Source organism: Caretta caretta, chromosome 2 (genome assembly GCF_965140235.1).
Source record: "Caretta caretta isolate rCarCar2 chromosome 2, rCarCar1.hap1, whole genome shotgun sequence".
In the NCBI taxonomy this organism is placed as follows: Eukaryota; Metazoa; Chordata; order Testudines; family Cheloniidae; genus Caretta; species Caretta caretta.
In genome coordinates, this window is record NC_134207.1 from 40,281,854 (window position 1) to 40,294,753 (window position 12,900).

The window sequence follows — 12,900 nt, forward strand, 5'->3', positions numbered from 1 at the left end:
GAAAAAATCAAAGAAAAAGCCCTACAGACTATAAAAATAAATGTGAGAAACACTATCCACCTTTATCGGATTAGCCTAAGTGTTTGCTCATGAAACAATCTTGAACAGTTCCAACATGTCAGAGTCATGTCCTTTCTACCACAGTTAATTAAAGCTGCCTCATGAAGCAAGACATTCTCTCAGACCCTTAAAACAGCAAATACTGCCCTAAAATAGATAAACAAACCTGAAGTAACTGCTCATCTTTAAGCTTTTATATGACTGATTTACCTTCAGCACTTTGGCAACAGAAAACATGGCTCACTCATAAAATAACTGAGTTAAAAATGTATGTTAAACGATAAATACTTGCAACATAGAAAATTCACACACACAAAACTTAGTTATGTGGAGTTAGGGTTGCAATGGCTCAACTATTGTGTCGTGTTCCCTGTGCCCTTCCAGAATGTGTGTTTATCATCAAAACTCATGTTTAGAAAACCAATACATTATGGTTAATGCCTTATCATAAGAATACTAATATTACAAGAAGAAAAAAAACCTTAATTCTGCTGCCTGTGATCCCTGCCCTGAGGTTCCCTTAGAGAGATCAGGGTACTTTACCCATTCTTAAACCTTTTTATCTGATGTGAACTGAGCCTACCAGCAGCAAGTATGTCCTGGATCATAATGCTGCCCAGATCACAAGGGTTGCTGGAGTGTATGAACACAAGTCCTGTTAAGAAACTATAATGGGCAATAAAAGTGGCAGTGTTTTATGGAGAGGTGACATTCCTAGTTCCTGTTGGCATTCCTGCTACAACACAGTTAAAATTGCGTGGTTATGTTGTGTGAGAAGTGTCATCTTCAGTCTGTATTTCTGGATTTTCTAACATTTCTTGTTTAATGTTCTTGTAAGAATTACATGAGGGGATCTTAACCCCGTATTTCTTGGTTTTTCAAGGTTTCCTCAGACAACATGAAAAGCATGTCCAACTTATGAAAAGGTCTGTCTCTAAACAAAACTTAAAAGAGATGTAAAGACAGTCAAGGGAATGCCACAACCTTTCCATTTCATATTTGGAAGAGGGAGAAAAACTATTTATGTCAATTTCCCTGATTGACACAAAATGGAGATAACATTTCAGGAAGAAAGGAAGAGATAATATTTACCAACACCTTAGTCTGGAAGAAGACTAAATACATGACAAAACCTAAAATCAACAACTAGCATACTGACCCATCTAAATAAGGAGGACAAGAAAGAATATGCCTTTTACAGAAAAAATGAATCCCAAATGCTAAAAAGGCAGAAGAGAAAGCCTAGTAACAAATAAAACTTAAGATAGCACTGTGACGCTCTCCAGCAGTAGTCAGGGCTGAGACACACCTCACCACCACCCGCCCCTAGAGTGAAGCAGATTTGCCTAATGCCTGCTCTAGCTCAGCTCCCTGAAATGAACAGTCTCTGGTCACTGATAAGTACGGTCTTCCAGGACTCCATAGAGCTGACCCTCTCTTGTGCAGACTAGAGACAATTGTATCCAGCCCGTCACTGGACACTCCCAGAAATAACCAGGTACGCCTGTCTCTGAAGAGACAGCGTACACACAGCTTGACTGGCAAAACTCAGGATTAGGTCCCTTATAACAACACAGCACCGGAATCTACTTATAGTGAAAACAAATAAATCTTAATCTTTGTAAATAAACTTAAGAGCTAGTGAGCAAAGATAACGAACAACAGGTTACATGTAAAACAAAAGGTATAAAATGCTTCCCTTAGGGTCCTAGCTTAGTTAAATCCTTGTCTAAAGCAGTGGTTCCCAAACTTGTTCCGCCGCTTGTGCAGGAAAAGCCCCTGGCGGGCTGGGCCGGTTTGTTTACCTGCCGCGTCCGCCAGTTCGGCTGATCACGGCTCCCACTGGCCTGGAGCAGCGAACTGCAGCCACTGGGAGCCGCAATCGGCCAAACATGTGGACACGACAGGTAAACAAACCAGCCTGGCCTGCCAGGGGCTTTCCCTGCACAAGCGGCGGAACAAGTTTGGGAACCACTGGTCGAAAGCAATGTCTCACCTAAAGCAACTTCCCAACGTCACTAGCCCTCATGGCCAGGATGCAACTTTCATGAATGCCAAAAGCACCGTCCTCTTTACTTCCCCGGTGAAGGACAAGAGGCCTTGTTCCTTCCTCTTATAGCTCAATAAATCTTTGAAATATTCCTTTGAAGTGTATTTCTAGATAAGACTCTTCTCCGCTGTGGCTGGTTCTCTGGTGTGCTCCCCAATGCTGGTTTCACATTTCCCCCCCGCACACACACACACAAACCCCTTCACCTCTCCCCCAGTCAACCTGTTTTTTCTGTTGGCTCCACATGCAAATGGGGCTTCCATTGTGTTGCCTTATAGTCCTTAATTTACACCAGAGACAGAGATAAGAGTCTGGCAGAAGAACTGTTTGTCCCCTTTGCCTTGTTACAGAATTTAAAATGTAATTTCAGTATATATAAAAATATATATATATATATACACACACACACACACACACACACTTATATATTGTCAGTACATATGTCAAGGTTCCTTCTTCATTCTGAACTCTAGGGTACAGATGTGGGGACCTGCATGAAAACCTCCTAAGCTTACTTTTACCAGCTTAGGTTAAAACTTCCCCAAGGTACAAACTATTTTACCCTTTGCCCTTGGACTTCCATTGCCACCACCAAACATTTATCTGGGTTTATTTATTAGGAAAGCATTGTTTGGAAACGTCTTTCCCCCCAAAATCCTCCCAACCCTTGCACCCCACTTCCTGGGGATGGTTTGGTAAAAATCCTCACCAATTTGCATAGGTGACCATAGACCCAAACCCTTGGATCTTAAGAACAATGCAAAAGCAATCAGTTTCTGAAAAGAAGAATTTTAAAATAGAAGTAAAAAGTAAAAAAGAATCACCTCTGTAAAATCAGGATGGTAAATACCTTACAGGGTAATTAGATTCAAAACACAGAGAATCCCTCTAGGCAAAACCTTAAGTTACAAAAAGACACAGACAGGAATATCCATTCTACTCAGCACAGCTTAATTTCTCACCCATTTAAAGAAATCATAATCTAATGCATATCTAGCTAGATTACTTAGTAAGTTCTAAGACTCCATTCCTGTTCTGTCCCCGACAAAAGCATCACACAGACAGACACAGACCCTTTGTTTTTCTCCCTCCTCCCAGCTTTTCAAAGTATCTTGTCTCCTCATTGGTCATTTTGGTCAGGTGCCAGCGAGGTTATCCTAGCTTCTTAACCTTTTACAGGTGAAAGGATTTTTCCTCTGGCCAGGAGGGATTTTAAAGGGGTTTACCCTTCCCTTTATATTTATAACAACATACATTTCACAGTGATATTAATGACTAGTGTGTCATCAGCTTTCATTTGATACCTTATAGGCCACTTTTTGGATAAGTGAAACAAAAGCAATGTGTTGGGTACAGTGAGTTTGTCAGGCCTGATAGGAGTTGCTGACCCAGAGTAGTGAACCCTTTGCAAGCTGGCACTAACAGCCCTCTGTATCTCAAAAGAGTAGTCAACTGTTTTCTAGCTGGCACCAATGGATCTCTGTGTCGCAAACACAAAAGATATTCTAAATGTGGGAAAATAGGAGAGAATAATAAAATAAATGTTCTCGAATCTTATTAATACGGCATATGATCCTACTACCTTGCACCTTCCTCATGGCCTACAAAAGGATAGAAACTTGATCTATCAGAAGCTTATGAGCAAGGTCCTGATTTCTTCAAAATCTCAAACTTTCTGCTGAAGAATTAGAAGTCACTATAATGTCTACTCTCCAAGCATCTTATCAGTGAAGAAAAAAGTTTCCCAAATCCTTCTGGAAACTAGGAATGTGCACAATTTGAAGATCTACTTCTATATGCTTTTCAGAGTGAGATTTCACAGATGTTTTGGCAGGTCTGGATGTGGCACTTCTCTTAACAGCTTTAAGAAAATGAGAAAGCAGAGAACTCTTGATGGCAGCTGGATCCCGTTTTTTGTACAGTGCTCATTGCAGCCATGATGGCCCAACTAGGATGACAAAGACTGTCTTTCTCAACTCTCCAAGGATTTTTATGAATAAGTGACACCAAAGGGGAATGCAAAAAACACACTTGTTTCCAGGAAATACAGAATTTACAATGGCTCCCAGCTGAGTTTCAGATTTCTTTAGAGTTGAGATTGCGCATGCAGAAATTACAAGTCATCTTCTGTTGATCTTAAATTAGGATTAACTGGTCATTTGGGTGATATGGGACCTCCCATCTTTTTATATAATTGATCAGTAATGGCTGATCAATCATATAAACAACTAAGGAATGTTGCTGGTATTGTCTGGGATTATGTTCCAGCGATTCTGGACAAAATTAGAAGATAGGAATCAGTTGGTGATTATGGATAATAGAGCATCTCACCAAGATTTTGTTTTAACACCTGTTGTTCAGCACCTCAACATATTGTAGAGTCTCATCAGTACAATATTGTTCTTTTGTCCATGGACCTTACAAATGAAAATTCTGATTTGGAAGGATACCTGAGCAATAATGACACTTGGATACACCTGCCCTCTCACATCCTCAACACTGAGAAGACAAAAGTTTTGCTGTTAGGTAGAGATCTTTTATAACAGGAAGCTTGCTCATCTCCTTCACTTGTAGAGGACAATTTATTCATAGGATTTCAAGTTAAGAATTTTGGCATTATTTTGACCATGCCCTTTCCTTAGAAAACTGTGTTTCAGATTCTGTACGAAAGTGTTTTTCTGATGAATCACTGCATTTTTATTTATCTTTTGATCTTGCCAAAGCAACAGATGCGCTGGTGACCACACAGCTCAATAAGCATGATCCCCTCTTTGCTTAGCATGTGGTAGAGTCATTGTCTCTTACCATTTACACAGAATGTTTTGGAAGGACTCATTACTGATATGAACCATTACGATCATATTATGCTTGCCCTGTGATAGTTAGTTGGTTACCAGTAAAAAAAACCAGATTGTCTTTAAATTATCATTTCCTCTTTTTAAACCACACATGGTGTTGATACTAGCTACATTCAAATTCTACTTTTTCAGCCTTGTACTAACCAGTGCACACTCACAAACCACCTGTCATACAAGGATCCCATCAGCACGTGCAAAGTCTGCTGGCAACTGCACTTTTGCAACATGACTCCTACACAACAGAGAATTTGCTTATGCCTAAATCAGTCTCATTTCATTCCTCTCCATTTATAAAAAGCTCTGTAAAGCTTTTTTCATCCTGTAAGGTTTATTTTTTAAGGAAAAAGACCTTTGTTTCTGAATAAACTCCAATTTCAATCTTTTTTTATTTAAAATGGATCCCGTCATTTGTTGTTTGAATTAAAAATTTTAAGATTCTGAGATTTTATTATATTTTTGTTATATTGCATTTGTTTTTAATTTTAATACTTACTGAGCAATTAGTCTTTGCTGAGAGGGGAACAGTCTGCAATAGTTTGTTCAGTGTGTTGGATCTAACAAGGTAGTCAAAATAATATCTATATGCTCCAGGATGGTGACAAAAATAATACACAAGCACCACCCTAGGAAACATAACTATACATTACTATTAATAAGGAAATTCTAACGGAACACTCACAACTTTATTCCCACCTATGTGAACACTTGTAACAATATGTATCTAGCTACAGCTTAAAAACAGCTCAATCACAGAATCATAGAATATCAGGGTTGGAAGGGACCTCAGGAGGTCATCAAGTCCAACCCCCTGCTCGAAGCAGGGCCATTCCCCAACTAAATCATCCCCGCCACGGCTTTGTCAAGCCTGACCTTAAAAACCTCTAAGGAAGGAGATTCCACCACCTCCCTAGGTAACCCATTCCAGTGCTTCACCACTCTCCTAGTGAAAAAGTTTTTCCTAATATCTAATCTGATATCCAACATGATACAATAGTTTTTGTATCCAACATGATACAGTTAGTTTTTCCTAATATCCAACATAATACAATAATGTTTGAAAGTACTACTATATTTAGTGCTAGCTAATATGCACTCGTTTCCTTAAACTACACAATTATCCAAAAAGAAAAGGAGTACTTGTGGCACCTTAGAGACTAACCAATTTATCTGAGCATAAGCTTTCGTGAGCTACAGCTCACTTCATTGGCTGTAGCTCACGAAAGCTTATGCTCAAATAAATTGGTTAGTCTCTAAGGTGCCACAAGTACTCCTTTTCTTTTTGCGAATACAGACTAACACGGCTGTTACTCTGAAACCACAATTATCCAACAGTTTCTGTATAGCATGTATTTTTTAAAAAAAAATACACATTTTTTCTTGCACAACAGCTACTGATATTTTATAAAATAAATGTCATACTCTAATTACTAGATGACAACTACTCTGGCCATGACCTTACAGGAACTAGATTCCTATTTAGTTCTACTTACATTCAAAAAAGTTCTGTAGTTATACACTTCTACTCAATGTTAACTTTAAAAGCATGCTATTAATTTTTCAAACGTGTGGCTGTCTAATCTACCCAGAAGTAAAACACGTTCATTAAAGAGAAAACGTTCCAAGTGAACTGCCAAAACTAACATAATTATGAAAATATTTAACACTGAAACCAACTGAAATCACATACTGTATATAGATTACAGTGATGTCATAATAAACATCACAGCCAAAATGCACTAAAACTACTGCAGTCTAATAAATCTAGCTCACACCACATGACAAACATTTTAAAGATAAAGAAACACTTTTTAAAAAATATATATTTCTAAAATATCATTAGCTGCAAAGTTTAGTAAACTGCATTTGCATTTTAATAATAGGAATGATTGCAAATATCAGTTATAACAATAGCTATCTAAATTATAAAAAGACAAAAGTGTATTTTAAGTGCTGATCTTTACAGAGAAACAATAATTATTTACTAAAAATATTTTGTGAAATAACTATACAATAACTTATAATGCTGGCCTTTAACAATAATTTAGGTTTGCTTTCAATACTGGACATAATAAAGAGCATCTTTAGTGTAAATAAAGAAGATATCTATTTTCTTCCTAAACACAAATAAACTGGGCATACTTATATAATTAGAAAGTAAATATATGGAAAATTATTATTTCCTATCTTCTCCTCCATTCAAGCACCAGAGTATGTAATCTACTCAAGTTGTTCTTGTCCTAACTTGGCTGGTGATCTTACAAGTCCCATGCATATAGTCCTCACATGCGTAAAGTTACTCACATACATAAACATTTTCAGAATCTGGCCTCCCCCGTACCACCCACAAGCTCTTCAGAGAAGGGACCTCATTTTAATGTTTTGTAAAGTACCACGTGCATCTCTAATGCTGTGTAAGTAATAAGTAAAATATCCATGAGACATATTTAATAAATTAAGATTAATGTTCTGTCAAATTTGACTTGAAATATTTGATAAATAAAATGGCTATTGCCATTTTGTCAAATACAAGCCATATTTGACAGCATCAGAATACGTGCTCTGAATTTTACTATAACCTTTTCCCAATAGTTTATTATATATTTTTAAGAAAACAGACAACTCTTTTGCTTTAATTTTAGGAGATTTTTTTTTCCATTTTAAAACATGCTTCACAACACAAGCTTTGTTTAATTTGCAAGACTTCCAAGATGTCTAGTGAGAATACTTCATGGGAGAAGAATGTTTTCTCATGGGGATCACATGATTATTTCTGCAAATATTGGCCTATGCTCTCAAGAAACCAAGTAAAAATGTCATTTCTTTAAAATAGGGGGAATCGTGGTAAAAAAATCAATTCCAGTTGTGTATTACACTGCAAAATAATACTGACACAGTCTGTCTAGCTACTTTACAGAAACCTTCTTGCACACTTATATAGGTAGGTTGTTTCAAGTTACTGTTTTGACTCTCTCCCTCCTCCACCCCCAACAAATTTCTCCCTCATCCTCTTGCTACTCTTCCAGTTATTATTTCTAGAAAAATAAATCTAATTTACTTTCCAGACTTCTTGCAGAAACCCAAAATGATGAACCCAGTTCCTATTTATGGAAGGAAGGTTGGTGCTCCACAAAATAGCTTCCAATGATAGGGGTATGTTAAAATTAAACACTCTTACCCATGGGAAGTTCAGCAAAGAATCATTTCAAGATCTGTTACAAATCTATGTCAAACTGGTTATGACCTGCACGATTTCACTGCAGAAAAAAAATATAGTGGTGGTACTGTCTCCTACAGAATACTACCATATATGTGTCAAAATGTAGATGCATGTATACAAAAAAATACATGAATAGAGCACTTTATTGCCAGCAGATCGATGGACGTGATCGTTCCCCTCTATTCGACATTGGTAAGGCCCCATCTGGAGTACTGCGTCCAGTCCAAGAAGGATGTGGAAAAATTGGAAAAAGTCCAGTGGAGGTCAACAAAAATTATTAGGGGACTGGAACACATGACTTACGAGAAGAGGCTAAGGGAACTGGGATTGTTTAGTCTGCAGAAGTGAAGAATGAGGGGGCATTTGATAGCTGCTTTCAACTACCTGAAAGGGGGTTCCAAAGAGGATGGATCTAGACTGTTCTCAGTGGTAGCAGATGACAGAACGAGGACTAATGGTCTCAAGTTGCAGTGGGGGAGGTTTAGGTTGGATATTAGAAAAAGCTTTGTCACTAGGAGGGTGGTGAAACGCTGGAATGCGTTACCTAGGGAGGTGGTGGAATCCCCTTCCTTAGAAGTTTTTAAGGTCAGGCTTGACAAAGCCATGGCGGGGATGATTTAACTGGGGATTGGTCCTGCTTTGAGCAGGGGGTTGGACTAGATGACTTCCTGAGGTCCTTTCCAACCCTGATACTCTATGATTCTATTATTACACCCTTGCAAAATTTTAACTGACCACTCTTCTAAGGTGAATACTTATTTGAATAAAATATCTCTTTTCCGCCTATCAAAGGTAAAAGGCATGCAAAAAGATTTTGCAAAGCTGCTTTATTGGGAATAGATACTGAAGTCAAACTAAACCTTGAAAAATGCAGACTAAATTTTACTACTGCTCTAATGAAAAGCAATATAAACAAGTAAAAACAGAGGATATAGAAAATTCATTTGCTTTGATCTGTTTGATATAAACTTAACTGCTGTAAAACTTGAGCTCTGGGGAACTTTAACAGCAGTCTGACTATTGGAAGTTAACAAATAATAGACTGAAATATGAAAAAGCTAACAGATAATAGAATGAAATATGATTGTTATGTAAACAATATGGTTAAAAAGATGTCAATATTTATGACATAATATTGCCAAAATTAGGATTATTTAGCCTGAAATTAAAAGAGCTGAAGTTACTCAAAACTCTAACAAACATAGCATCTTTCAAAATTCTAATGAATATAGCATCTTTTATCTTGAAGGGTTCCAAAATGATTTAGAGATTATATGCCAACAATGAAATTCTGTCCCAAGAGTGGTTGTATGTGGCATCAGTTTTGCCTACAACAGTAATAATGGTTTGTTTGAAGGGGAAAGAGAGAACATCTTTAACTGACAGTGCAGGGGGAACTTTAAGGAAATAGAAAATAATTATCCAGGCTGAATCTGGCCACTGGGAAATTACTATTGCGAAGTCATGAATTAGATATTTATCCCGATGCCAGAGTTAGATTGTTTATGACAGCATATTTTCTTGCACTATTACCCAGTCTAGTTTTAAATCTCTTCCAGGAGATGTTTTAGGTACCCATACTGATTTTAGAGCTATCGAGTTGCCTTTAATAAAGAGATGCTGCTGACTCACCTGCAGATCAAGACAGAAGTGACATAGTAACTCGTGATTGGCTGCTTTTCTCTCCATGAGATCCCTGGGGAGCTTGTTGTGAGTGACTGTATTTTGGTCCCAAAAGCGCTCTCATGTGAGGTTTCACAAAGGTCCATTTTATAACCTCTTTTATTCAAAATATATATCAGACTATTAGAAGGGATAGTAAGGAGTCCCATTCTGAAGTACTTTTAGTACAATGATTATATCCATGTCTTTCTCATCAGAGCCAATTGGTGTGGTATCTTAATGATTGTCTAGTTAAGACTGGGGGCATGGATGAGGATAAAGAGGCAAAGGCTCAGCCTGAATAAATTAGGAACATAGGCTGAGGTAAACAACCAAAGGATTTAGAAAAGACTGTATCAGGTCATCTGATTGAGGCAACAATGACCAGAAAGACTTTTTACCATCTGCATCAGGTCAGGAGGTTGAATCCATTATTCTTGACTCCAGAATTTACTATCATGATCCATGTTTTTATTACCTCTATATTAATTTACAGCAATGTGCTCTAAATGGTGCTATAATTTAAATCTGTTTGAAAGATTAGGACAATGTCATATGCAGCCACAGCAGCCCACTTTGGAAGTAACGTAGCTTCCAGTGAACACATGGCACTGGTGTTCTGGGAAATGTCCTGGCCGCCCATCAGTTTCTGGGGAGAACAACTGCTATGTTCAGTGCTGTTACTGTTCTGATTAGCACAGATATCCGAGTGCAACATCTCTTTGTTTACAAGAGAGGGAGCTGCTAGCTTCTCAAAAACTGTGGTGATAAGGTCCACAGAAGCACAGATAGATAAGATGGGCTGTACTCCATTAGAGCCCTTTGATTTTGAATTCATCCTCACTTTGGTCAGCAATATCCAAAATTTGTCAAAGTCCACTTACTTGTCTCGGCTCTTTGATAGGGTTGACTTGCCTGAATGTTATTTTTTCTTTTTGGGGAGGGTGATTTATATTGTAAACCTGTTGACTCTTTTGGATTTGATTATATGGGAGCTAGGTCATCTACTGGAGTAGTGATATTTGTTATATTTGCTGTGTTTTTTTTTTAAATATATCAGGCCACCTAGAACATGCGGTAAGTGCCTTTTAATTGTCAAAATCAAAATAAAACTATAAAAATAATGCATGTCTTCAAATACGGGGTTTCCGCAACTTCCATTAGGAGACTATTCCAAAGAAATAACTCTTCCTAATGATTCGGGAAGCTTTTTCTGATCGTTAGCCTTAAAAAACAACACCACTTTATAAAAATTCATAATATTTGTTATTTGTATTACACTAGCGCCTAAAAGCCCTAGTCAATGAACTCACTGTAGTAAGCACTAAAAGGAAAACAATGAAACACTGACTACCTGTCCCACAGAGCTCACAACCTAAAAAGTTTTCTAGCTACCTTTTCGCTTTCTTGACTGGTGTTCACAGAACCCCCCAATGTAATGAAATTCACAGATACTAACATATTGTTAGAAGATTACCCTCTTCCCAACCATTAACATTTTAAAGAAGATCAGCATCAGGGTCTTCTCCACTCTTAAAATTAATGCAGATTAAGGAACTGTGCGAATTCAAAGCGCAAGAGCTCCATATGAAGACAAGACCTAACACTGAACCTTGCCACACCTTGCTAGACACTCTCTCCCATGACCCCACAGTCTTTTCCTTTGTGTTCCTTCATCCTCTTTGCAGTCCGAGACCGTTTTAATTTATTTTATAAGTAGGATTTTGTAAAGACACTGCATCAAGTGTTATTAATATCCCTATTCCTGTAAAAAGTCTCATGACCCACCTTCAGTAACTATGAATACTCAAAGAACTTCTTTTAAATTAAATGAATAAGAGAATCTCTAGCAGCACAGTGCCTACGCTATTTAGCAAGGGCATTGTCTTGAACACCACAGAAAGAAAGGTGAAACACCAGGAATGTGGTTTAACCAGGCTGAAGCTTTATTAAACAACCCATACGGGAACTATACAGCAATAACTTGTCCAGTGCAAATCATCCTTTGTATTGTAATCTATTTCACCTGATGGAGGACTGCCATCAGCCTCTAACTCAGTTTGCCCAGTCCCAGTACTGCTGTTGAGACCTTACCACCTTCCCTCATCTAAGGGTTAAGGGGAGAGGGGAAAGCAGGGCTACTTGCTCACCATACCAGACATTAGGACCTCATCCCCATTCTTCTTTAGGAGATGCCCTCTCCTAATCCATTTCCAGTTCCAGTTTATCAGGGACCAACCCACTACTGAAGGATTACCAGCAACTGACATCTACCAAGTTGCAACAAAGTGAATTTTACATACCCACTGGGTGCTGGGCAGCTAAGAGGAAGGTGAAATAACCCACTTTTCCCAGGCCAATCTGGCAGTGAAAAGAATTTCCTCCCTAGCCCCAAAGGCAGCTAGCATGATGCAAACAGCAAGGGCCCAAAAGACCTGGTCCTACTCTAATCAGAAGAGGGAAGCTTTTCTTCCTGTGCAGAATGGCCCCCTGGACTGGAAGAAGGATTCATAAATCCTCTCATTAAATGCATGAAAGCCAATACGCTTTGCTGAACCCTTGCGTCCCACCAATCAGCCAAGAGCACTCCTCCTCAAGACCACAAGATAACTGAATGCTCACAGTGTGAATTCAAAGCGCAAGAGCTCCATATGAAGACAAGACCTAACACTGAACCTTGAATATTCTATAACGGGGTCAACTGTTTTCTTTCCCCTGCTGGTTCAGACAAAGACTGTGTTCTCCTAATTTCTAAGGCCACAAGGGGTCACTGGTTCAGTAGTGACAGAGGGAGAATTCCATCCACTGCATCACCAACACCAATTTTTGTAGCACTTAAGGTATTTCTTGAGGGCCTCCCATGCCAGATCTGATCCTCGTTTACCTTATGAGATGTAACGAGATCACAATCAAAAAGCGCCAACTGCAATGTAATCAGCACATTTACAGTACGAAAAAATGGAGATTTGACAGTTTTTAGTAGAAGTGAGCTGTGCATAATGGATAGTGATGCTACTGCTCCCATAATAATTATACATATTTGACTAGGAGCA

At 38.3% G+C, this 12,900-nt stretch overlaps 1 protein-coding gene across 10 annotated transcripts in view; it reads right to left on the reverse strand.

Annotated features, from left to right (window-relative positions):
* VPS13B (vacuolar protein sorting 13 homolog B) overlaps positions 1–12,900 on the reverse strand; it is a 940,751-nt gene that overhangs the window by 842,259 nt on the left and 85,592 nt on the right. The gene's annotated exons all lie outside the window — the stretch shown is intronic.